The sequence below is a fragment of the Mirounga leonina genome, unplaced genomic scaffold, assembly GCF_011800145.1.
Source record: "Mirounga leonina isolate KUSES-001 unplaced genomic scaffold, KU_Mleo_1.0 Mir_151, whole genome shotgun sequence".
NCBI lineage: Eukaryota > Metazoa > Chordata > Mammalia > Carnivora > Phocidae > Mirounga > Mirounga leonina.
Window position 1 is genome coordinate 95,478,334 of NW_023270377.1, and position 26,208 is coordinate 95,504,541.

The following is a 26,208-nucleotide window of genomic DNA, read 5'->3' on the forward strand; positions in this document are numbered from 1 at the left end:
GAAGGGTAGGAAAGGAACAAGGAAAATAGCCTGTTTCACTATTTCATCAAGAGTCTCCTAGGTGCCTTAGATTAGGGACCATAAGAATTGCAGGCATGCATGACTCCTGCCTAGTGGGAGCTCATAAGCTATGTGACCTTGGGAAAGCTAGTTAACCTCTCTGAGCTTCAGATGATTCACCTATAAGGTGGAGATAACAATTCCTACCTGAGAGGTTGCATGAGCTAGACTTTGCAAATGCACCAACTGGCGAGCAGGGCATATAAGAGGCTCTTCATGAATGATCTCACAGAGATGCAGCCTGGCACCGATGCTTGACCTGGGATTGTAGCAAATTCCATAGAGCAGAGAAGAACATGAATGGGTAACACTTAGCTCTTGGTACTTGGAAAGTATTTTGCTTTTAAATATTTCTGCTTGCAGGAGGATTTCTAAAGGTTAGCTCTTCCCAGCTTAATAAGGAAGATGATTAAATCATCTGGCTGTTTGAGAGGAAAAAGCAGTTGGATTTAAACATCACAACTCCCCCCCCGCCATGACTGACATTTTCTTTTACAAATCAAGCTGAGATTTGCTCATGTTATTCTCTGAAGGAGACTGTGGTGGTGCTTCGCTGTGACTTGGGTGGCTGGGTCCCTGTTTACGCCCAACTATTAGCCTTGTTCTGTCACTGTCAGTTACTGAAGAATCCATCATGCCCGTGACTCATGAGGGGGCTTCATTTCCACTTCCCAAAGAGGAGTGGCAGGGGGCAGATAACTTCAGGAGGTGAGCAAATTGGATTGATGACCATCTGCAGACAAGGTGAGAGCTTTGGTCCCAATCATGCTGGTGGGACTGCCAGGCTGTCTGGTTCACTCAGCAAAAGCCCCAATACAACACACAGGGCTAGGATTCCATATGCTCACCCGTAGGATTCCATATGCTCACCCGGAAGTCTGGCAGCCACTCAGGATTGAGCAAGCCTTCAGAAACATGGAGAGCATCTTTACTCCTAATAAAACCCCACAAACGTTATAACCAAGGCTCTGGATTATGTGCCTCGCTTTATAAGAGACATCCAGAAATTCATTTCTGTGTACTTATGTGTGTGGCTTTCTGATCTTGAAGGAGATATTTATCGGTTCATGTCTTCCTTTCTGTACTTCCCTTCTTACAAGCAAATGGCTCAGTGCGTCCATGATTCAGGAGAGCTACAATGTGGGGTAGAAGGTAGAAGTAGCCTGTTGGTCCTTCTGTGTTGGTTTTTTTAAAGCTTAATTTCTCAGGAGAACCTGTAGGGTTTGTTGAGGAAATAGAAGGAAAGGAGAAGTAATTTTGGAGAAACCGAGAGACACAAGAGGTATCAGAAGACTCTCCCCACTGACTCCCACCCACTCTGTCCACTCCTGGGATGGGGGATGAGGGAGAATGACTTCTTGGAAGCACTGAGATAACTTACCCACTAATCCTGATTTGTTCTATGCATTTATTTATTATCTCTTCCAGTGCTCACTCCAGGGTATGTACTCCACTCTGTCCTTCCTATGACCAATGCCTTTGACCCTTCTCAAGAATGTTTGTATTGCCTGGTTCCTCTGTTTCTGGCAGATAGTGGTTTAATGAAATATCTAGAATTTCTTGTATTGCAGAGAAAGAGAGAAAGAGTGCTCATTTCTCAGAATGACCAGGGGTCTGTGTCACATGGCACTGAGCATTATTGGAGAGATTAGAACAGAAGACATGCGTTTAAATGCTTCTAAAATAAGATTTTACTTTAAGGTGGAATGAATAACAAAAATATACAATGTTTCTTATGGACTCCGGCATTTCAATTTTATTATACTTTTATTGAATATTCAGTAAAAGAATATGACACCCTTTCAAACTGTGTTCTTGTAACCTACGGCTGGGAAGCGAAATGAAGACAGCAGATCTGTGTTATCAGCACAAGTGGCATTAAACTAATTCGAGGACTTGTATTTTTCCTGTAGTGAGCATATTTTCAACGTACAGCATTAAAATCCTTGGTTCCTAATGGCTCAGTAATTTCGCTTGCACACTGCATGGCATTCGACAGTTCAGCATTTTCGTTTGAGAACATTTATGGACTCCAATTGGTGCTATTGTTGGCTAGTAATAATACTATTTCCTTCATTCATTCCATAAAAATTTATTGAGTGCCTACTCATTGCCAGACACTGCATTTGGCACTAGAGATGAATAAGACATACTGTCTTCATTGTCAATGATTTTTCAGTCAACCAGGTTAAACTCAGCTGACTGATCCTAATGATCCTTTTTAAGCTCTGCAGCAGTGTAAGGCAGAGGGTGATGTGATAGTCACCCACTCCAGGCTCGGGTGGAGTGGGCAGGGAAGGCTTCCTAAGGGAGAAGAGTAGGAGTGACCCAGGGGAAGGGGAAAAAGGGGAAGAACAAGAACATGTTTAACTTAGGTACATGGCAATTCGACAGGACTGTGAGACTGAGGGGCATTTTCAGATTTCAAAACACAAACCAGTAACTTTTGGCTGAGTTCCATGTACAATAGACAACCTGATCCCAGGCCCTAACCAAGATCATAGTCCAGACTCCATCAATTAAATCCTGCTTCCTTTACATAGAAGAATAAAAGGACTTTGAAAAAAAAAAGACAAATGTGTGTGTAAACATGAAGCATTTAACATTTTCGAATGATGATTCCTTTGTCCCGTCTTCCTGGAAAATTGTCATACTTGCTCCAGAGACCAAAGCCTCCAGGGAATCCAGCTTTCCAAGTCTGTACCCAGCCCTCCTGCCCCTTCCAGTGGGTGCCCTGTCAGGCTATTGGAGCTGGAAGTGATTCCTGCCCTCTTGCCCCTGGTCCTCCTAAAGCCTGAAGTAAATCTTTAATTTCATGATAGGAGAAGTCTCCCTTGGACTGTAAAGTTCCCTCAAACTAGAGACATGTTAATGGAGTCCTTTAAATGCAATAGCAATGGCAACTAGAACAAATGTTTACTGGATCTGACAGTTAGGAGGCCATCAGTGACCTTGGCTCAGAGAAGCTAGAGGAGGGTGGGTTGAGGAGTGAATGAGAGATATGGAAGTGGGAATTATGAGTTGGGATTTGGCTTGATATAGGGCAGTGGAAAGGCACAGGGAAAATAATGATAGACATTCCCCATGCTACCTATTGCAGCTTTCAGGATCTGAAACCTGAAAGTCACTAAAGATATACATATATTTCACTTTCCCCTTAATCTCCACTTTTCCTAAACAGAAAAACAGTAACACACGTTGCCTATCATTGACATCCAGAAAGGAAATGCGGTTCCTTTTATTCCCTTCCAAATCATTAGGAGCAACACTTCAGAAAAATTGTTGTTGCTGTCAGCTTGCTGAAATAGGCTGTCGTTTTGCAAATGGGCATCGTGTTAGTACACGCATTTGTTCTGTCTGCTCATACACAGACCCCAGGATGCCTGTTTCTGCACAGTCTGCCTGTCATCTCTTATGGGACCTTCACACATCAGTGACACCGATTATCTCATGTCACAGCCCATCGGTTGGCTGAACTCCAGAAAAATGTGAAATTGTCTAACAAGCCTCCAAATGTGAATGGCTCCACGTTGGCCTAATTGCACACGCTGTTCGCCTGTGTCATCTATTCCCATAGAGTGGCTGCAGGGCTCATCTGTTAGACAAATACCATTCCTAGACCTCTGACTGGGCTATGCCATTGTAAGGGTTTTTTTTTTTTTTTTTTTTTTTTATCCCCATTCCCTCCTTTCGGGGGTGAATCCCATCCACTCTTCCAACAGTACCCTACCATGCCCTTCTTCCCACCCTATAATCTCATTCCCTAAAATTGGTCTAGGTAATCTGGCAATCTGGCAAAATTGTTTTAAGCACAGACTTTTAACTGTGTTTGGAGCAGTAGAGCGTATTGAAAGCGTTGGAACCTCAACTGGGAATAATGCACACGGCCATGTATATATGTCCCACAAATTTTGCCAGCTTGGGAGTATATATACCACTCCCTTGATGCCCACTCGCTCTTGCAGAACTCTCATGCCAGGGTCTTGTATAATCCACCAGCTGCCAGTAGGGATGGTTGCCATCAGAACTGCCTCCTTTGAAGAGGTGCACATATGAGGTGCAAGGAGCTGTGGTGGGTGCAGAGAAGAGTAAAATGGTGGGCCCCCTTAATCCAGGAGCAAGTCTCAACAGGCAGAGGGCTCTAGATTGTATCAGAGTTGCATATGTTACATGAAGGATTGGAGATCTGGGGACACGGTGTCCCGGAGGAAGCCAAAAGGGTTAGTCTGACTATTTTTTTTTTTTTAAGATTTTATTTATTTATTTGACAGAGTGAGACACAGTGAGAGAGGGAACACAAGCAGGGGGTGTGGGAGAGGGAGAAGCAGGCTCCCCGCAGAGCAGGGAGCCCGATGTGGGGATCATGACTTGAGTCAAAGGCAGGCGCTTAACCACTGAGCCACCAAGGCACCCCAGTCTGACTATTTCTTAAAAGAAGGAGACAAGCATGCCTAAGATAAGTACATGCTTTGTTCTGTGGTCCAGAGGTTCTGGGGGCAGTTGTTTCTTCATAGAGGTTGTGTTAACTACATTTTCTCATTTTCTGTATTCTTGATGATCTGGCGTTTGAGGCCACACTGACTGGGGAGAGACTGCCCCTTCCAAGGCTAGTCAATTCTTAGAGATGCCAAAGGGCTCACCCCAAAGAGCATGCTTTTCATTTGCCAACTAACTAGTCCAGAGCCCTCACTGAGAACCACCTCCTCTGTCTGACTCTTACAATGCAGGTGGTAAGAGTCCTCTGCCCTAATCAGCCAGGGCCAAGAATGAGACAACTATAGATGACCTCTATACCCCAGAGCCCACTGATGTTACTCAAATTAGTTAATCCTAACCCATTCCTGTGGCAAACACAATAAAGGCTCTGGGTCATGCTTTCCATTTGCCCCTTTGGGCTCCTGGCCAGAACTGGTCCTTCTTCATGTGACTTTGCATGGTGTGGCATGCCCTGTCCTCTTGAGAAATGTGAGTAATAAGATAAAAATTCTATACTGAACTTTTTTTTTGTTAAAGATTTTATTTATTTATTTGACAGAGAGAGAGATAGCAAGAGCAGGAACACAAGGAGGGGGAGTGGGAGAGGGAGAAGCAGGCTTCCCGCCAAGCAGGGAGCCTGATGCATGGGGGCTCGATCCCAGGACACTGGGATCACGACCTGAGCTGAAGGCAGACACTTTTTTAAAAAATTTTATTTTATTATGTTATGTTAGTTAGCAAACATCATTAGTCTTTGATGCAGTGATCCACAATTTATTGTTTTGGAATAACACCCAGTGTTCCATGCAGTACATGCCCTCCTTAATACCCATCACCGGGCTAACCCATTCCCCACCCGCCCTCCCCTCTAAAACCCTCAGATTGTTTCTCAGAGTCCATAGTCTCTCATGGTTCATCTCTCCCTCCGATATCCCCCCCCCTTCATTTTTCCCTTCCTTCTCCTAATGTCCTCCATGCTATTCCTTATGTTCCACAAATAAGTGAAACCATATGATAATTGACTTTCTCTGCTTGACTTATTTCACTTAGCATAATCTCCTCCAGTCCCATCCATGTTGATGTAAAAGTTGGGTATTCATCCTTTCTGATGGCTGAGTAATATTCCATTGTATATATGGATCACATCTTCTTTATCCATTCATCTGTTGAAGGGCATCTTTGCTCTTTCCACAGTTTGGCTATTGTGGACATTACTGCTATGAACATTGGGGTGCATATGACCCTTCTTTTCCCTACATCTGTGTCTTTGGGGTAAATACCCAGGAGTGCAATTGCTGGGTCATAGGGTAGCTCTATTTTTAATTTTTTGAGACACCTCCACACTGTTTTCCAAGCTTTTGGGACTTCATCAAGATAAAAAGCTTCTGCACAGCAAAGGAAAGAGTCAACAAAACAAAGAGACAACCCACAGTATGGGAGAAGATATTTGCAAATGACACTACAGATAAAGGGCTGGTATCCAAGATCTAATAAGAAATTCTCAAATTCAACACCCAAAAAATAAATAATCAAGTCAAAAAATGGGCAGAAGACATGAACAGACACTTCTCCGAAGAAGACATACAAATGGCTAACAGACACATGAAAAAATGTTCATCATTAGCCATCAGGGAAATTCAAATCAAAACCACATTGAGATACCACCTTATACCAGTTAGAATGGCAAAAATTGACAAGGCAAGAAACAACAAATGTTGGAGACGTTGTGGAGAAAGGGGAACCCTCTTACACTGTTGGTGTGAATGCAAGTTGGTACAGCCACTTTCGAAGACAGACATTTAATGACTGAGCCACCCAGGAGCTCCTGAACTTCTTTTGATGGCATTAGCCTCTCTGTTGTCACTGTCACATCTATAAATTAAAATCCTGCAGGTACATTTTGAGACAGAAATGATTCTGAGGAGGAGGGTGACTGCCTAAATTGGAAAGATGCTTGGGTCTTGGGCCATCTGCTTCTTAGAGCCTGCGGGGTGAGTCTTTCCTCTTGTCATTAAATTCTTTACAAAAACATGATTTCTAGCCATGGCAAAATATTATGCCAACATTTACATGATAATTTATTTAATCAACCTCTTGATTTATATAAAGGCATGTTTTCATTTTTTTCATCCAACATCTCTCTGTGATAAGCATACTTTTAGATAAAATGTGAACATTTCTGGCTTATTTCTTTGAAAAACTTCAGAGGTAAAAATGACAGGATCCAAAGGTATGTTTTGCTGAGATGGGATGAGCCAAGGAGAGTTGCGTTCCCTGAAAAATTCTGAAGATGTAGTCTATTTTTGTTTTTGTTTCTTATTTGTAAAGTAAGACTTAAAATCATGGCTCCCTGGATAAGATAAATCAGTCTCACACTCCCCATCTCCCCATACACTGGGCTAATTGCCAGTGGATGATTTTAAGGGTCACATATTTTAGTCTTTATAGTTAAATCAGTGTATGCAAGCTATGGTCACTTCCCAATGTGTTCATAAACACAGAGAGGGAAATGTTGGACAGTGATTTTGTCCTTGTCCCCACAGTTGTTTTAAGTGTCTCTGAGTGTAGACCTTGTAGATGGTGCTACTTGACGTCGGCATTGTTGGGCAAGCAGGGGCAAGATGACGACAATGGTCAGAACACTGAGAAGGTGCAGAAATAAAACGAGGTCCATAATGTGACAGTGACATGACAGGGGATGTTTTCTGGAAGCACAGACACTCGGACTTCTACATCTAGGTGAATATGGCCTCATTTAATAACAAAGATCTTTTAGAGGCTCTGTACCCAGAAGAGTGATACTGCTGTTATTATGGGAGCATCCTTGTGGCTGGCAACACCTATAGCCACATTTCCTTGATGGTCTTTAGTGGCAGCAAATCTTTGTTCTTTGAGGGTGTATTTGCTCATTGACAAATGCCATGTGGACCCCAGTCTGAAGTCATTCTGATTGAAAGGAATCATGACTTCTTGGAGGCAAAGTCATTGCTTCTTCCTACAACTTATAAATTGACTCTACAGACCGTTCTGAAAGAAAAGATTTCCAAACCATTTTGAGCAGTGGTGGCATTGCAGGCAAGAACCTTTGAACTCCCAGAAGGATGACTCAGATATAACATTTTTGGACACACGCACATGCCTGCATGCATGGTGATATTGACCAAAGGGCCAAGGAAATGGACTGGATATCTGCCAAGGACCTTTTTAACTCTAAGATTCTTGGTTTCTGCTCTCAATTTGGTTAGTTGGAGGAAGTGTGGAAAGTGTCAGAGCCAGCTTTGTGCCATCCACCATCCATATTTGTCCCTTTAATTAACACTAGAGGGCATCTCCCTTGTGGTAGGTAAGCAAGCTGAAAAAACCCAGTGGGAATAGTTGCTGGATATTAGCAGAAACTGGTTTTGCTTAACAAAATCTATGAGCATTATTTCCGATTTCAGATCATTGTCTAAGTGAAATGGCTAAAATGAGATTTTCTTAAGTATCACAGAGACCCAAGCATCCTCCAGACGAGGAGTCTATGAGGGAAATGGCTTGCATTCCAAGTCTGAGACACCCAGGCTTGAGTTGACCAAGGCTCCCAGAGAAGCCATGTTTAGTCTCCCCAACGAGTCAGACCAGCAACTGCTCATTTTACTGTTGACTGAAGGAGTTGGTTGCATCCTCAAGCACCACTGGGGAATAAATCCCAGTCTTGCCTACCTTGTGGGGTTATTGTGTCAGTGGAGGAAATGTAGATAAAAGGCCATTTAAAAAATGTTTTATATTTATATTATTTTTATTAGGTTATGAGTTATCATAGTATTAAGGGCATTTTGTAGTCTGAGACATGGACTGGTAGAATGTTAAAAGTCCATCTGAGAATCTAGAAAAGGTGCTAACAACTTACGGAAATCATAACCAAGGTAGTTTATGAGCTGGATGTTAGTGGCCTGGCAGCAGGTGTTATGAGAAAACTCAGCTCAAAGACATGAAATCCATTCCTTAAGGCTTCACCTTCTTGTGACTGCTCATTCCCATACTGGCTTTGCATCTAAGGTTAAGGCTTGGGGATGGAGTTAGGGGAACCCTTTTCCCACCCCTCAGGAATCTCCAGTTGTGATCTTGGGGCCACTGGGCCCGTTCTGTGACCTCTGTGTATGTGCCTACATGGTGCACTGTAGGATGGATTGAATTGGAAGAATTTTATGGTGCAGGGAAGCTCATAATGAAAGTGGGAACTCCTCATTCATAACACAAATACACACGGAGTCCTTATTATAAAGTATAGCACTCAAAGCTGGTCCTGCAGTGGGGAGCATTAAGCAGGCAAGAAAATCGATGTAGATGGATGCGAAGCTATTTAGAAGGGAAGGGTGGCAGGTGTGGGTTGGGCAATGAATGTGGGTAGGAGAAATTCTCTCAAATCTACCCACCCCCCACTACTGCTACTTCTAGTCTAAGCTACCATCATCTTCTGCCTGAGCTATGAGCCTCCTAACTGACCCACTAATAGACACTCTGACCCCCGTCTAATTTGTTCTCCTACCTGCCTGTAACCATCTTTAACAATTCAAGGCTGATCATGATACCTCTCTCCCTATAACCATTTGTGGTTTTCCATTGCTCCCAGGTTGTGTTTTAGCCCCACACTGGTCCCCTTCTCATCCCTTGTTGTCACCACGCTCCTTCCAGTGACAGGGACTTGTCTATGGTTCCATCTGCTGGAGTGGTCTTCACATGCTTCATTTCCACATCTCCAGAGTTCATGATCACTTCCTCCTGGAGTCCCTTCTTGATCACCTTGTCTTGGTCTGATTCCCGATCGTGGGTCTGCCCTACATCACCTCTGCCACTGTTTTACAGACTGGAAGGTGGTGTTTGGTTATGGCTCTCTCCCCCCGCCCATATGTTAGTTCCCTGATGGGAGGGACCTCATCTGGTTGGGGTCACTGTGGTGTTCCCAGCACCTGGTGCATAGTAGGCTCTCAAATATGTATGTTAAGAAAGAAATAAAAATTAATAATGAGAAATAATGAAATGCCACCGTAAGATTAGACCGGAGAAATCTTCTTGCAGGTGTTGTCCTGACAGGGATATTGGGTAAGTTTATAATGTAAATCACCTGTCTGCTTTTTCTGCTTCAGGTGAGCAGAAATTCTGTTTTCTTTGAATCTTTCTACTGTATTAGAAGTTACTGCTAATATGGCACTTTTTAAATTTCTTTTATTAAAACACCTTTAAATTCTGGGTGGAAAGGTCTTTTCCTATGAAAGCAAATAATTTAGTTTAGACGTTATTCAATTTGACCTGCACACCAAGAAAATACCCAGACTCAGACTTACTCTGGGATTCACTGGTGGTTTTTCTCCAAAGCTGTTTGTTTCTCTTTCTTTGGTCTCACAGATGTGACCATGGACACCAATATGATAATACAGAGTGAAAATCATGTACTGCAAACAGATTTAGCTGTTTTCTTGCCCAAAGGCTGTTCATTAAGACTGTGCTATCAAAACAAAAGAAGTCATTCGAGAAGCAAGTTCGAAACACAATCTAGTATAGACAGTCCCTGACTTGCGATGGTTTGACTTATAATTTTTGATTTTACGATGGTGCATAAGTGATACCCTTCAGTAGAAACTGTACTTGGAATTTTGAATTTGGGTAGCGATGTGTGGTAAGATGCTCTCCTGATGCTGGGTAGTGGCAGCTCCCATCTGGCCGTATGATACACTTATAGCCACACTGTCCCACACATCTGGTCTGTTTCTGATTTATTTATTTTCTTTCTTTCTTTCTTTCTTTCTTTCTTTCTTTCTTTCTTTCTTTCTTTCTTTTCTTTCTTTCTTCTTTCTCTTTCTTTCTTTCTTTCTTTCTTTCTTCTTTCTTTCTTTCTTCTTTCTTTCTTTCTTCTTTCTTTCTTTCTTTCTTTCTTTCTTTCTTCTTTCTTTCTTTCTTTCTTTCTTTCTTTCTTTCTTTCTTTCTTCTTTCTTTCTTCTTTTCTTCTTTCTTCCTTTCTTTCTTTCTTCTTTCTTTCTTTCTTTCTTCTTTCTTTCTTTCTTTCTTTCTTTCTTTCTTTCTTTCTTTCTTTCTTTCTTTCTTTCTTTCTTTCTTTCTTTCTTTCTTTCTTTCTTTCTTTCTTTCTTTTTCTTCCTTCCTTCCTTCCAAAAGATTTTATTTATTTATGTGATAGAGAGAGAGAGAGAGCACAAGCAGGCGGAAGGAGAGGAAGAAACAGGCTTCCCACTGAGAGGGAGCCCGATGTGGGGCTCGATCCCAGGCCCTGGGATCATGACCCAAGCCAAAGGCAGATGCTTAACCAACTGAGCCACCTAGGCACCCCTGTTTCAGACTTTCAATTACAGTATTCAATTACATGAGCTAGCCAATACCTTATTATAATGTAGGCTTTTGTTAGATGATTTTGCCCAACTGTGGGCTAATGTAAGTGTTCTGAGAATGTTTAAGGTGAGGCTGAGCTGTGATGTTCGGGGTGTTAGGTGTAGTAAATGCATTTTCATCTTATGATATTTTCAACACACAATGGGTTTATTGGGACATAACCCCATCTTAAGTTGAGGAAGATCTCTATTACATTTTGGATAATGAGAATAAATTTCCATTCTGACAAGTCCCAGTAAATAAGTTTTGACTTCCTTTGTAATTTTTGAATGGCATCCTTAAACTTATTACTTATGTGTGATTTATTTGAAGGGATTACTACCAATATATTAAAGACTTTGAGTTTGAGAATCTTTAATCATCTCCCATATCATCAATCACCAAGACAGGATGTTGAGGGAGAGCACGTATTGCTTTCTAATAAACCTTCCGAAGGCCTGGAAAGGCTGTGGAGGCCGCAGGTTTTGGCTTTTATATGGCATTTGCTCAGTTCAGTAAAGATTCATGGGGTACAGTTAAGTGGAAAGCACCATGCTAGTCAAAGAGGGAGGTAAGCAAGAATTATAGTCCTAGAATGACCTGAAGTAGCTTCCTAAGTATTACTGTATGGATCTGGGTTTCATAATCACCCCACACTTTAGTCCCAACACTTAGTCATAGCTTAGATTAAACTAAGCTATGGTCATAGCTTAGATTAAACTAAGATTTGTTCCTTAAGACTGATGGCCTAATGTGTGAGAAAGCACCCAGCACATTCCCTAGCACCTGGTAATCATAAAAGTTGATCATAAAATGTTGAGAGGTGGAATTTGATGGCAGCTTCTTGTACCGATTTCCCCAAGGTTTATTTTGGGGGGTTTTCTACCTAGGAAATCAAGAGTCCTTTTCTCTTATAAATGAATTTATCTAAAAATGGGAGCTTGCAGATTCATATCTTTTTCAAAGCTTACCTTTGCTTCTAAAGAATTATGATTTGCTCTGATGAAGGGAAACTTAAACATACAGAACTAATTGCAGACCGGATTTTGCAGTATTCACTAAAGTCCAAAGTTTTAAATCATTTTCATAAATCATAAAATAATTTACGGAATTATTTGGAATAAAGGAAGGGAAATGATATGAAGGCAGAGATGGTTATTTTTGTGACTTATACGAAAAGTGTTTTATTCTTCACAATTATTCATCCTTTGGAAGCAGGATCAATCCTTTATATGGGAAAGGTAGCCAATCATAGTGTGTAAATGGAAGGGCACAGACGGGTCTCTTTCCCCCCTCAATCAAGAAATAGCCCTCTGATTGGTCTGCTACCATGTCTGAAATTCAAACTATGATGCCTGAATCTAAAGAATCTGTTATAAAAAGGCAAATATACTCCCTAGGAAAGGTAATACATTATATCTGTACCAGATATGAAGGAAAAAAAAAACCCCTCATATTAGCTGGTCCATTAGCTTATCCCTAAAGAAATGTGTTCCAGAGAAGGTTCCAGTCCATATAATGTATTCAATCACAGCTGGATCACCACTTGCTAATGACCTTGCAAGTGATCAGGACATTATCTGTGATTCCATGAGCACTAGCCTGGGTGTTCCTGAGGAGGGGGCCCTATCTCCTTCTTGGCATCCCCGACATACAGCCTGAGGCTTGCTGGCCCATAATAGGCTCTTTAGTCCCTTAAAAAAAAAGACTATTTTTTTTAGAGCAGTTCTAGGTTTAGAGTAAAATTGAGAGGAAGACACAGAGATTTCTCAGACACTCCCAGCCTTACATAGGGATAGCTTTCCCTTCTTATCAATGCCACTCACCAGAATTGTACTTTTTTTTTTTAATCAAGGATGAATCTACATATTGATGCATTGTAATCATCCAAAGTCCATCACTGACTTTAGGGTTCATTCTTGGTGGTGTACATTCTATTGGTTTGGACAAATGTATCATGACATATACCCACCATTACAATATCATACAGAGTATTTTCACTGCCCTAAAAATCCTGTGTGCTCTGCTTACTTATTCTCATCCTTCCTTCCCCTAATCCCTGGCAACTATTGACCTTTTTACTGTCTCCATAGTTTTGCCTTTTCCAGAATGTCCTATAATTGGAATCATTCAGTATGTAGCCTTTTCAGATTGGCTTCTTTCACTTAGTAATATACATTTAATTTTTGTCCATGTCTTTTCATGGTTTGATAGCTCATTTCTTTTTAGTGCTGAATAATATTCCATTATTTGCATGTGCCACTGTGGTCCTTTTTCTCGAGTGAAAACGAAACTAATAAATTCAGTTGGTGTGTGTTCAATTTTTTACCGTTTAAAGAAACTCATTGCCTTTGTTCAAACTAGTCTGTATGCATAGAGGCAGTCTTCTCTTCCTTGCCACGCCACATTTCTATGCATCAGGTAAATTTAAAAAATTGATGTAACAAAATGAGCTATGATTAGAAAAACTTCACAATGCTGTTATTGTCACACATTTAAGGTCATTCGGTATACACAGTGTGCTGAGTATGAGGTGGTTAACAATCTGAAGAAATCTTTGTTGGCAATCCACTTGCCAGAGGTGGGTCTTTCAAATGTTTCAAATACTGCTATTTCTGACCTGCACTGGGGAGTTTCATTTGCCTGGGGAATGCTAGAAGAAATTTTTCACTGGGGTAACGATTAGTGTTCCAGGACTGTGATTGCCTAGAAAGTATAAGAATCTGGCAAATTCAGTAATGCATTACTTATGCCCTGAAATAAAAGACCACCTAAGTGGAGCTAGCCTTTTCTCCTTGCTAGCTGAAGGGTGTCTGAAAGGGAAATAGCCCTGTTTTCTAGTGTTCCTCACTGTTTCCCGGGGTTATGGTCTCCCAAGTTAGAAAAAGAAACAACAGAACAAGAATGTGTTATGTGGAGCAAGACAAATGTTCAGTTTTCAGTTCTTAGAAGTGGATGGTTTGAGGATAAGAAAATTTAGGAAAGTAAACTCTGTGAGTTCAAGTTTAGTGAGGAAAATGTGCATTTGAGGAAGTACAGGAGAATATATTTCTCAGTTTTGGGTTTAGCAAGAAACACTTAAGTTAGGGTCTTGCAAAACTTCGTGGTGGTGATGGTTGTGGTGGTGGGGGGGAGCATTGCATATGTATATATATGTCTTAACCCTTTACACACCATGCAAGTTTTGGTTCTAGGGCTGGATTTGTCTTGGTCTTGGGCCTTCCTCCCCTCCTGGGCATTGTCACCTGATGTGACAAGAAGATTAGCAGATCCTGCTTTCAGAGCACCATTGGAGTCTAACTGGGATCTCCACTTTCCATTCTAGGGGCTTGACAGATTGCTCTAGGATAGAAGCATGGACAGCCCCAAGTTGACAGAAATAGGCAGTGGGATTGATTTTGTGTTTACTTACTATATTCATATGAGTGACAGAATTCCATCTGAAACTTTTTTTAAAAAGATTTTATTTGTTTATTTGACAGAGAGAGAGAGAGAGAGAGCAAAGCAGAGGGAATGGCAGAGAGAGAGAGGGAGAAGCAGGCTTCCCACTGAGCAGGGAGCCCAATTCGGGACTTGGTCCCTGGACCCTGGGATCATGACCTGAGCCGAAGACAGTCGCTTAACCTACTGAGCCACCCAGGTGCTCCTGAAACCTTTTTTTCTTTTCTTGTAGCGTAGCAACAGGTGGCAAGATGTCTGGAATAGCAGACATGTATATGCCCAATCACTGCAGGTTGCTGGTATTTCACAGAAAACCCGCACGTGAATTTAGGTCAGTCCACAACCAATATGGACAGGGAAAAGAAACTAAGAGATAGTGGGTTTAACTGCGGCTGGTGCTGTTTTGGACTATTGGAGTCTTCATAATAACCCTAAAGATAAGAATTATAACCCCATTTTATAGGTGAGAAAATCCAGACAGAGAGGTTACATAATTTTCCCAGGGTCAGGATCAGAGTAAAAATCAGAAACGAGTTCGGTTTAATGTCTTCTTATTCCAAAGCCTAAGGACTTCCTGTAATAATGCTTCCCCCCGCAGTCGGTAGAATGAGGGATGTTGATGATGTCATCTTGTAGAATAAAATTATATGGAGCCTAGAAGGCATTCTAATTTAGCATTCACCCTTACTTTTAAAGTATTTGTTCTCAATGTAAATGATATGAGAAAGAAAGTTATAGCTAATTTCATGTTTGTTGGCTTATTGACATTTCCTGATGTGGTTAAAAATAAACTGTGTTATTTGGCTATTTATGGTTTGAAATTTAAGTTCTTTGGGAAGTCTGAATTGTTTGTGGGTTTACAAAGCCCTTGATTCTTTCTTGCTCATTTTCACTAGGTTTGAAATTGAAATTATCCAGAGCAGCAATAGCCTTGAAGTATATTCTGTATTCCATCAAGAAACACAACATGTCCTTTCAAAACTTAATTGAGCAGCACAAAGCTAATTAGCTGTCCGAAGACACGCCACTTAATTCACAATCCAGCATTAATTTGTTCAACACAATGAGCTTATCTTCCATATAAATGCCTTTGCCCTATGGCTTCTCAAGCAGCTGCAATATACAAGAATGACTGATAACTCTTTTGTTTAAATGTGATGGTTGTTTTTTATTCTCTCTTCATTTGGCCAAAGGGATGAATAGCATGCCAATTGTAATGGGAGGGTTTTTTTTTTTTTTGTCTGTGTGGCAAATTTAAAGAAAATAGATGGCTAGAAGATCATAGCATGTAGTCATCAGAGAATTAACAAAACTGTTAGGGGATGCAGTGTTCCGCATGGCACAGACTAGGAAACTGATGCTCAAATGAATTCTGAGTGATGTCCAAGGTCACTTAATAGGGTGTGACATATACATACTACAAACTTTCCCTCCCTCAGGAATAAGAAATTGCTTTACTCTAAAATAAAGGCCTGGTTTATTGTTTATTAGTTGGTACCTAAATAGATGGGCATATTGAGGAACTAAGGAGAGTGGTCCAAAAGTGTTCATAACCAGCATAGTGATGTCTGTAAATGCTATGGGTTCAAATCTACCCATCCTTCAAGCCTCAGTGGAAGCCTTCCCTAGTTTCTGCATCTTCGTTAATTTCATCTCCTTAATGTTTTAGCTACTCACTGTGGGACTAAAAAGGTTCTGGGAACCAATTTCAATGTGGGGAGGAGGAAGGGTTCCCCACACCAGCAAGCAATTCTTGGACATGAGCTAGTCATCCTAGAATTCAACTCCATTCTAACACTATGTACCCAGAGGTGGCATCAGGTCCCACAAGGGATCAGTCCTACAAGACCTTACTTCACCCCATTTCAGATGCCAGTTATAAATCTAGGTTGCTACCTGTTCTTCCAACCAACTGGCTATATATCAGATGTTCTCATGACCCCCTCCTTGAGTTCAATTAATTTTCTAGAGCAGCTCACAGAACTCAGGAAAACATTTTACTTACTAGATTACCAGTTTATTATAAAAGGATATAACTTAGGAGCAGCCGGATGGAAGAGATGCACAGGGCAAGTCATGGGGAAGGTGTGCCATTCTTCGCAAATCTTCATGTGTTCACCAGCGCAGCACGTCTCCTAATCCTATCCTTTTGGGTTTTTATGGAGTCTTCATTACATAGAAATGATTGATTAAATCATCGATTTAACAGTGGATTCAACCTCTAGCTCCTCTCTTCTCCGGGAGGTGGGGGCTATTTTGGACTCACAGGGTTCGGTTTCCTAGCAATCAGTGCCCCCCTTAGGTGTGGTCCAAAAACCACCTCATTAACATAACAAAAGAGATCCCTGTTGCTCTCATCACTTCGGAAATTCCAAGGCTTTTAGGAGCTCTGGGCCCCAAATGGGGATGAAGACCAAATATATATTTATTATTATAAATCACAATATCACAGGAACTTAATTTCTGATTTCTTTAATAATTAAACGTGGATATATGCACATAGGTACCAGATTTTAGAAAAAGTTTTGATTTTATAGTGCACATCATTACAACAAGCCCAGTTCAACTCCTACGAATAAGCTTTTGCCAAAGTTTTTATGTATATCCAAGTCCCTTAATGAGCTTAGCATCTCGTGTCTGACAATAAGCAGAGGTAATGCTCAGGGTCAACAAACAGGAGACAGGTGCTTTATGGACCAGCAGGGGTGGGCTTGGCAGAGAAGGGAACAGGAGCCTGCTGTGATACTGCCTACACAACCTTGACACTCAGGTGGGACATTTGCTTCTCATGCCCACAATTACCTGCTGGTGGACTAATTCAGTGGAAATTTCCAAGTCCTTATTTTACTTGCCACAAGCTGTGATGCCTATAGTTACATCGTTGAGTCTCTGTTCTTCATAGTAAGATGCCTATAGTTACATCGTTGAGTCTCTGTTCTTCATAGAATTCAACACACCTTTATGCACACAGACACACAGTAATGCTTCCAAAGTACTTGTGGAATTGGGCATGGAGCTGACGGAATGTGCCAACATCGTAACAGTATGGTCTGTTCAAAGTTCAATTAGTCATCGAGAGGTTTGTTTGCATCATGCCAGATGACCTAATTGATAGCTGTTTGACAAAACAGAGAGCTGGGTTTTGCTGTTTGCAGGTAGTGCTTAAAAATGCATTGGGAATGATACTGATGTTTTAATACCCTGTATCTGTCCAATTAGGCAAAATTATGCTATAGTAACCTACCGAATCCTAAAAGTGTTGAACTGCAAAGTTTGATTTCTCGCTAGTGTTCCATCACCACTGAAGTTCATCTGGGTGCTCTACTCCACGTCTTCTCAGTCCAGGACAGCTATTATATGGAATGTTTCTGTCCACGCCTGGGGAGAAAAAGAGCTCCAGAGGGTATTTCACCGGCCATTTAATGCTTAGCCAGGAGGTGACACATGCGCCTTCTTCTTACAATTCACTGGCCAGGACTATGTGGTCTCCCCCAGCACCAGGGGCCAAGAAGTGCCAGGAGGCCCTGGGCCCAGGTGGTGGAGCACTGATCAGACTTGATTGACAGCAGCAGTAGCTACTGTACTGGGCGCAGGCTGATCTGCCATGCATTGGTCAGGTCCCCTGTACCCCAGTCTCCTTGTAGTTCCACGAGAAGTGTTCTCACTCTCACAATTTTTTAGACTCAGCTTTGACACCACCAGAACCATAGCATCAGGAGAAGGAAGGGAAACTGGAATTGTCAGAACCATTTAAGGCCAAAACTAGGGCACAGGTAGTATCCAAGAAAAGAAGTCCTTGTCAGAATACAGACAGGTGTGATTCTGGCCTCAGTCCAGTAGGATAAAGAGCAGAGTAGACAAAATATTGCTACGCCAAATTGGTATTTTTATATCCTCTTGCAAAACCGTAGTCAGTATACTTAGTTACTTTTCTTTACATGAAAGAAAATGCAGGTTGAAGTTTTTTTTTTTTTAAAGGTAGATTTCAAATAGTCATCAGTATTCACAGAGATTATATTAATATTCCCAGAGTGGGGGAAATAAATTTTGAATTTAGATGTTTTCGAACCACTCAAATTTGAACACGGGTGAGAAATGCTAAAATGCAGCTATGGAATTTGCCTGTGGGCTTTTTTCTTCCTAAGTCACACATTTCATATCCCAGGACACCTCTTGTGGATAAAAACCACAGTGCCTCACTTAACCTAACCAGATGTGTCACAGCCAAATGACTTGGCAGGGCGCTGGTAATGTAATGACACTGGTCTTCAAGGTAAAAATCTGTTTGTCTTTGTGTCCAGGTGATCCTCTAATGCTAATTGCAAGTGATTTGTGGCAACTGTCAAGTGCATTTGATCTGGGCAGATCATTCCTTTCATCTTGTGAAATCGAGAGCTTTTCAGCCCTTAATCTCACATCCTCCCTGACAATTGCCTTAAAATCGAATTCTCTGGGTGTTCCTTAGTAGACATTCTGATATATCCCCATAAACATAGGTTAGGCTACGTTGAACACATAGGTCTGTTGCTTTGCCAGTTCTTCCATCATATTTGTAAATGCTTTCAACTTCTGAGATGCTGAACTTTGTGCGCTTGTCTTCCATTGATCTCTATGCCTTTGGGAGCTAAAACATTCTTCAATCACAACAGAGAGCAAGTCATGTTGTTCAGTGTATTTCTAGTTGCAGAACATCAGATACTCTGGCTAACTTTAACAGAAAAGTAATTTACTGCAAGGATATTGGATAACTTATGGAAATGATAGGAAAGCTGGAGAGAAAGGGTTGAAGATGGCAGAGACTGAGGTAGATGTGGAGATCCAGAGAGGAGAAACAAGCCAGTTGTCTTTGCAGGGCCTCACTGCCAGGATGAATGAGATTGAAACAGTATCTTTTCTTTCTATCACGAGTCAAAGCCCTGGGACAGTTCCTCTCAATTATCCAAGTTCGGTCAACTGCTCATGCTTTGTTTGGAGGGCAGGAGGCAGCTCGATTTACAGCCCCACCAGGATTGCACACGGCGTGGGAGGGGTGAGGCCCCCCAAGGAAAGTTGGGGTACCTTTACTTCGGGAAAAGAGAACAGAACAAAAACGATGAATGCCTATTACAGGGAGTGAGAGGTTTGAGGATAAATGATTTAATTTGTCTGCACAGAGTAACCCGTCTCTCCGCTTTCCTTCAGCTTCGCAGACCGCACTGGGAGAAATGAGTGGGCTCTGGTCCAAACCTGGTATTTAGCCAGATTTGATTTTCCAATTAGTGAAGATTTTGATTGGTCTGTGATTTGACTTTGCTGCCATACTTGTGATAAATTTATATTAGCGATGGTACTATCTAGAAAGCTACAAAGTTATTTGGTTGTAAATGAACACTTTTCATTAATATTTAGAGATTAAACTCATTTTTTATGAGCAGATAGAAACAAATGATAACTTGGCCTTTACTGTGCAAAATTAATAGCAATTTATCACCATTTAGACGAACTTGAGGCAGGTTCTAAGCGCTAGAAGTTGTTGATTAACAGTGTTTTCTTTTGTTAATTGACTTTTTAGACAACAGTGACTGTCTTCTGAGGATGTGGCTCTATCAGGGTCTTTGATGTTTCCTGGAAACCACAGCTGTGTCGGCCCTGAGATTAATGAGTGAAAAGAACTGTTCCCAGCGAAGGCCCTAGTGGGTGATCTCTGACAGAGAACTTGAGATTCAAGGTTGATTGTCCCGAGCGTTTGAATTAGCATATAGGTTGCCATTTCCCACATACACAACACAGTAGCATTATTATATTCCATATGATTTTTGGCCTGCCAGTAAGGGTTTCTGTACAGTGTTATCTGCGGATTTGTTTTTGTGTGTGCGTGTGTGTGTGTGTGTGTGTGTGTTTGATCAACAGAAGCTGATTTCTCTTTTTCAGGGAAGACAGGAAATAGGGCCAGCTTCACAGGCTTGCAACCTGTGTGGTCCCAAAGAACCCCATGCTCTAAAGGGTCTCACACTCGGTTTAATGATCTGCTATTGTCATCTTGACATGCTTAATCATTTTTGAACAAGAGGCTTTGCATTATCATTTTTTCACTGGGTCCTGCGCAACTTATTGTCAATTCAGCTAAAATAAAGTCAGTAAAAATAGCTGTGCTATTCTCCCATTTGTGTTTTCGAGTTTGAAATTGTCTGCCAGAGTCCTGCTTTGAACCTGTCCCAGGTTCCCTCAGGTACAAAGAGGAGGCTTCAGAGCCTCCCTCTCTTGCTGCCGTCATGGGTCTCTGGAATTTCTCCAGGTTCCTAGGATTCTTGACTTACGCGTGGAAGTAACCCTTCTTATTTCAACACGTTTTCATTGTTGTGGTTTTTGTGTTCCTGGTTGTTGTTTAGGGAACAAGAAGGTTACAGGGGAAAAAAGACAGACTGAAAACAAAGAAAGCATAAGAAAACAAAATGAGGACAAGCCACGTATCCGTAAATTGAAGTAATTATATAAGGAGATTGATATTAAAACCCAGCTGCAGGTTCCCTGGGCCGGCACTGTTTACAGTGTCAGGCCCCATTTCTTTTCACCCCGGGGCAATGAGTAGACAAATCTTCTCAGAGTCTCAGCCGTGGGTGCAATGGTATCAGGAGAATGTGTGATTAAGGTCTTGGGCTATCGGGGCAGAGGAACGTGCATTCCATCCAGGCTCTTCTTGAGTCTTTTCCTTATCTGGAAAATGGGCTTCTCTGGAACCATGTGACCTAATGCAGGTAGAATGTTGAATACAGTGCTGCAGGTGGTATTTCTTCATGAATGGTAGCTTTATTGCTACGCTGGTCCTTTCCCTCCAGTCCTCTCTTCCTCTAAAGAGTCGGTTCTTCCCCTCCTTAGCCAGAGACCCTAGACTCCGCTCCCTGGGCAGACCCTGCAGCTCTAGGTGGTGGAAGGCAACTGCTTTTACTGTCATTTATTCCCTTCCTCCTCTCTTGGCCTTCTTTCACTGCAGGGCCTATCCCTCGCTATCAAGAAGCTTGTGACATACAGTGTAAAGCCCTCTGGTGTCCTGGTCAGGATTCTGACAAGATTAAACAAAGGAACTGAGGAGAGTTTAAGGACTGTCCTCTACAAGTGCGGGCTGCTCTCACAGATCCCAGCAAAGGCTCATGAAAACATGCCGGGCTAGCACAGTGGGGAGCTGACAGGAGCCCCAGGCCTGAAGGGGAGCGAGGCGCCAGGCACAGGGTGGGAGCAGGCACCCGAAGACAGCTGCCCTGCAGGTGCTGTGGCCCAGAGCCTAGTGGTCCCAGGGTGAACACCCGGAACCCACCCTCCCATCTCCCAGCCTCCTGTCAATGCCTCAGGCAGGAAGCCAGAAGGCTGGAGAGGCCATTGGGTCAGTCCATCAAAAGCCAGCCTCCAGGGCATTGGCCTGCGAGGGATGGAGGCTGGACCTGTGAGAGCAGAGGAGGGGCATCCCGTAGGTGGAAACAGCTCTCCTCTCTCTGGCCACCACCCTTTCTTTACCTCAAACTCCCATACATTTTTGTTTGTTTGCTTAGCTGAAATATGTTTGACACATAACATTGTGTGAGTTGAAGATCTGATACGTTTACATATTGTGATAGGATTGCCATTGTCCTGTCACTTAGCACCTTGATCAAGTCACACAATTAGCATTTCTTTTTTGTGGTGGGAATAATTAAGATCTAGTTCCTTAGCAAGTTTGATGATTATAATACAATATTTCTGTCTCTGTTCACTATACTGTGCATTGAAGTCCAGGATATACATTTTTTAGAATGAAATAAGAGAGCAGGAAATTAAGTAGCAGAATTTGACTTGTAATTGCTTTTAAGTCTATATTTTTATTTTTTTAAAGATTTTATTTATTTATTTGACAGAGACAGAGACAGCGAGAGCAGGAAGACAGGCAGGGGGAGAGGGAGAGGGAGAAGCAGGCTTCCTGCTGAGCAGGGAGCCCGATGTGGGACTCGATCCCAGGACCCTGGGATTATGACCTGAGCCAGAGGCAGACGCTTAATGACTGAGCCACTGAGGCACCCTAAGTCTATATTTTTAATTTATATCTGTTTTTACTATAGGTTAGAAGTTAATTATTATGATTGTGTGTGTGTGTCTGTGCATGCGTGCGCGCGCGCGTGTGTGGGGGGCCAACTTTCAGGTTATTTGTGTTAAGAAAAATAAGAACAAGAGAAAATCAAGCCATCATCACATTTTCTTCTTCATGACTTAACGCCTGTTTGACCTTTATCTTTGCCTAAATATCACTTTCTCAGAGGAGTCTTCCTTAATCCTCCAAATTAGGCTAAAGCCTTGGTGTGTGTTCTCACAATCCCCATATTTTCCTGTACTTATTGTACTTGTAGTTACATTTTCAATGTTGGACTTTTTGATATTTGAAGTCCATAAGGGCAGTGTCTGTGTGTATTAGTTCACTGCTGTTGATCTGGCTGTCTTGGTGAACCCCTGTGATTTAACAAATAATTGTGCTTGCTTGACTGACTTTGTCTTCTGGAGTCTATTTGAACCCTATCAGCTGCTTCCACTGGCCACAAGCAGAATCTCTGTTTTTGCCTGTATCAAAGTTGGTTCTCTAGCTAGACCTCCCCCATCAGTTTCTGTTTCTTATCTGAGGGTCGCTGCTTCTTTAGCTCATATACAGAGCAGACATGCTTGACAAACTCGCTAAGCCCCACGATTCTCAGAACGGGCTGGCCAAGGTTATGACTTTGTTATGTGCTCTGGGTTTGGATGACGAGTCCTCAGGTCTCATCAGATCCCTTGCTGGGGTGGGAGGCAGGGAGGTCTAGCCATCCAGAACTATCTTAACCATAGCAGATGGTGTCTCTCAGAGGTAAGCAGAGGTGTTACTTTACATGCTTGCTGGGTGGGAAGAAAAGTAGTTTCTCCCAGGTCAGGGACATTGATAAAATGATGAACTAGTGCATGTGCCATGTGCTCTCTCTCTCTTTTTCCCTGTTCTGCTGATTCTAGCAACTGCTCCAAGCTTGACCTGCTCAAGGCTCATTGGCTCTTAGTTCCTCAATATGGCATTTTACTGGAGTAGCCTCTTGTCCAATAAAAGGATGTCTTGGATTAAGATGATTTGTGATAGACTTTCAGATTATCTCAACAGGGATGAAGAAAGCTGAACATTAATTTATAAAGAATAAGAAGGAAGCTAAATTTTGGAGGACTGATCCCAAAAGGATGCCCGGCCATGTGGTTCCATTGTACCACTGAGCACATAGTATTGTCATTCATGTACATGTTTGCCTTCTCTATAAGACTGTGAGCTCCTTAAAGACAGGGACCATTATTTATTCATCCTTGTATTTCTAGTGTTGAGAGTGGTTCCTGGTATATAGCAGGTGCTCAATAAATGCATACCAGTTTGACCCAAATTGAATTCCCCTAGATCAGATATGCTCATAGATGAAATGCTAGGAAAAACCAAATGTTCTCTAAAAACATCTGCTCTTCTCAGTAGGCTATATCACCATTCCTATGTTGGATAGAGAAGGAAATAAAGGAGCAGATAAATCTTACCTCTTGTAATTATGGATATCTTTGAAAGTGGAATAAGAGGAGAGTCACACTGGGAAGCTTAGTTTTCTTTGGAGGTAAGATAAGATTCTTTCTTTATGGTCTCAAACATCCTACTTCTTTTTTATGATCTCCCTATTCAAGACAGTATTGGATAAATGGTCTTACATTGTGAACTCAGATAGAATCATGTGTTTCTTCTACTTGCAGTTCTCTATCAGTTCCTCACTGCCAACCCATGTCTAGTGTCAAGACCCAGCTCAAAATCTCAATACTCCCAGGAAATCTTCTCTGACTTATCTCAATTTGTTTCATTCATTTCTTTTCTCCGTGGCCCCCAGCATTTAAGTATTGTGTTTATTCATAATCATTAAAAATAGTCTATATATAAACACATTCTTATATTTAGTCTCCTATTTAGATCTTGTATTTAGGTGTTTCTTTTTAAGTTTAGTTGCCTTTTTAATGTGTAAATATTTAATTGATCATACTAGTGACGCTGGGTATTGTGCTTGTTCTCAAGTTGCTAAAACTTCATCTCTATTTCTTGGCCTCTATTTCTTCAAAGAAGTTTTTCCATCCATCTATTTACCTACCCATCTATCTATCCACCCAACCATCCATTTATACACCTACCAATCCACCCATTCACCCTCAATCCATCCATCCATCCATCCATCCATCCATCCATCCACCCACTGTCTAACAAATATATGTTGGGAAGCTGCTCTGTGCTGGACACTGCTGGGTGTTAGGAATATACCTACCTGTAAATGAAAAGGGCAAATCTTTCCCATCCAGAATGTTTGGAAGAAGTTGTACAGAAGTTAAGCACTGATGTTGATTCCTTGATCTCTTTTATGACCCAGGGAAGTTTGAAGTCCCTATTGTAGCACTGACCTTTAATTCATACTTATACAAGCACCTTTGGGAAGCTCCTCCTTCTGTAGAAACCATCCCCCTTTATGCCCCTATGTTGCACCCCTCTCCATTGAGTTGAGTTTACCCAGGACTTGATGACAGTTCCTAGAATAGGTGTGTTGGATGGAGGGGGGAAACATCTCTGGTACAGAGCAGGAGAAGCTTGTTTTTCAGTATTCTCAGATGGTGCTTAATATTGTTTCTCTGGGGCAGCAGTTCAGAAAGTTTTAATTTCAGGAATCTTTATACTTCTAAAAATTATTAAGGAAATTGAAGAGTTTTTATTTTATGTAGGCTGTATAAAATTTACTGTTAGAAACCAAAACAGAAAAATAACATATTTATTAACTCATTAAAATAAAAAATTGTGACACTTTTTAAAATAACACTTTTAAAATGAAAAATCACTGTTTTCTAAAACAAAAAAATGTAGGGCAAGGAATGGCATTATTTTACTTTTATGGAAATCTTTAATATCTGGCTTTATAGAAGGCAGCTGTATTCTCATATTTGTTTCTGCATTCTGTCTAGTGAAGTATGTTGATTTGATTGAATCATATGCAGAAAATCTGGCCTCACACAGATATGTAGTTGGAAAAAAAGTGTTTTCATAGCCTTTTCAGATTGTTGTGGATGTTCTTTAATATTACACCAAAACTCAACCAATGGTAATTTCTCAAGGATTAGTTGCAATATAGTATCTGAAACAATATCAATCTGTAAATGTTGGGAAGCTGTCAAGCTCATGGTGATGGATACAAGTTTTCCAAAATTCTAATTTTTATTTGAAACTCAAATTTAATCATCAGCACCAAATACATTAGTTATTTTGCTAGAAGTGTCAGGCTTACTTTATTCAGTTTTGAGATAATATCTGCTGGATACCAAGGTCTGAATAATCACAATATGCCAGTTGTTCTATTTCTCCATGAAAGAAGTGGCTAGTTCACTTGTAACTTGAGCAATCACACACATATTTTATTTTGTTTTTGCTTCTTTTTCTGGAGACAACTATTGTACTTTGGTATGTAACAGAAGTGCTTTATGCATACTTCCTATTTTGTTACACAGAATATTAAAGAGATGTGCCCTCAGAGTTGTGACTAAATAAAACAAATAATGTTTAGTGCTTCCTCATGAACAAGTGAAGTTGGTGTTTTTGTTTTAACATGTGTGAATGGTGGGGAAGGATATAAAACTACTAGTTCATTGCCCTTGCCCTGGTTTGGGCTAAACTATTGGTAGTTTATTCACCATTGCTTTGGGGCCATCAGAGCAAATGTTGACACAGTGAAAATGTAAAATATGTCTCAGTGTGATTGTGAAAATAGTTTTGACCTTGAAAACCCCTTGAAAGTGTCTCATTGGTTTCCTAGGGTCAACAGGACTACAGTGGACTTCACTTTGAGAACAACTGTT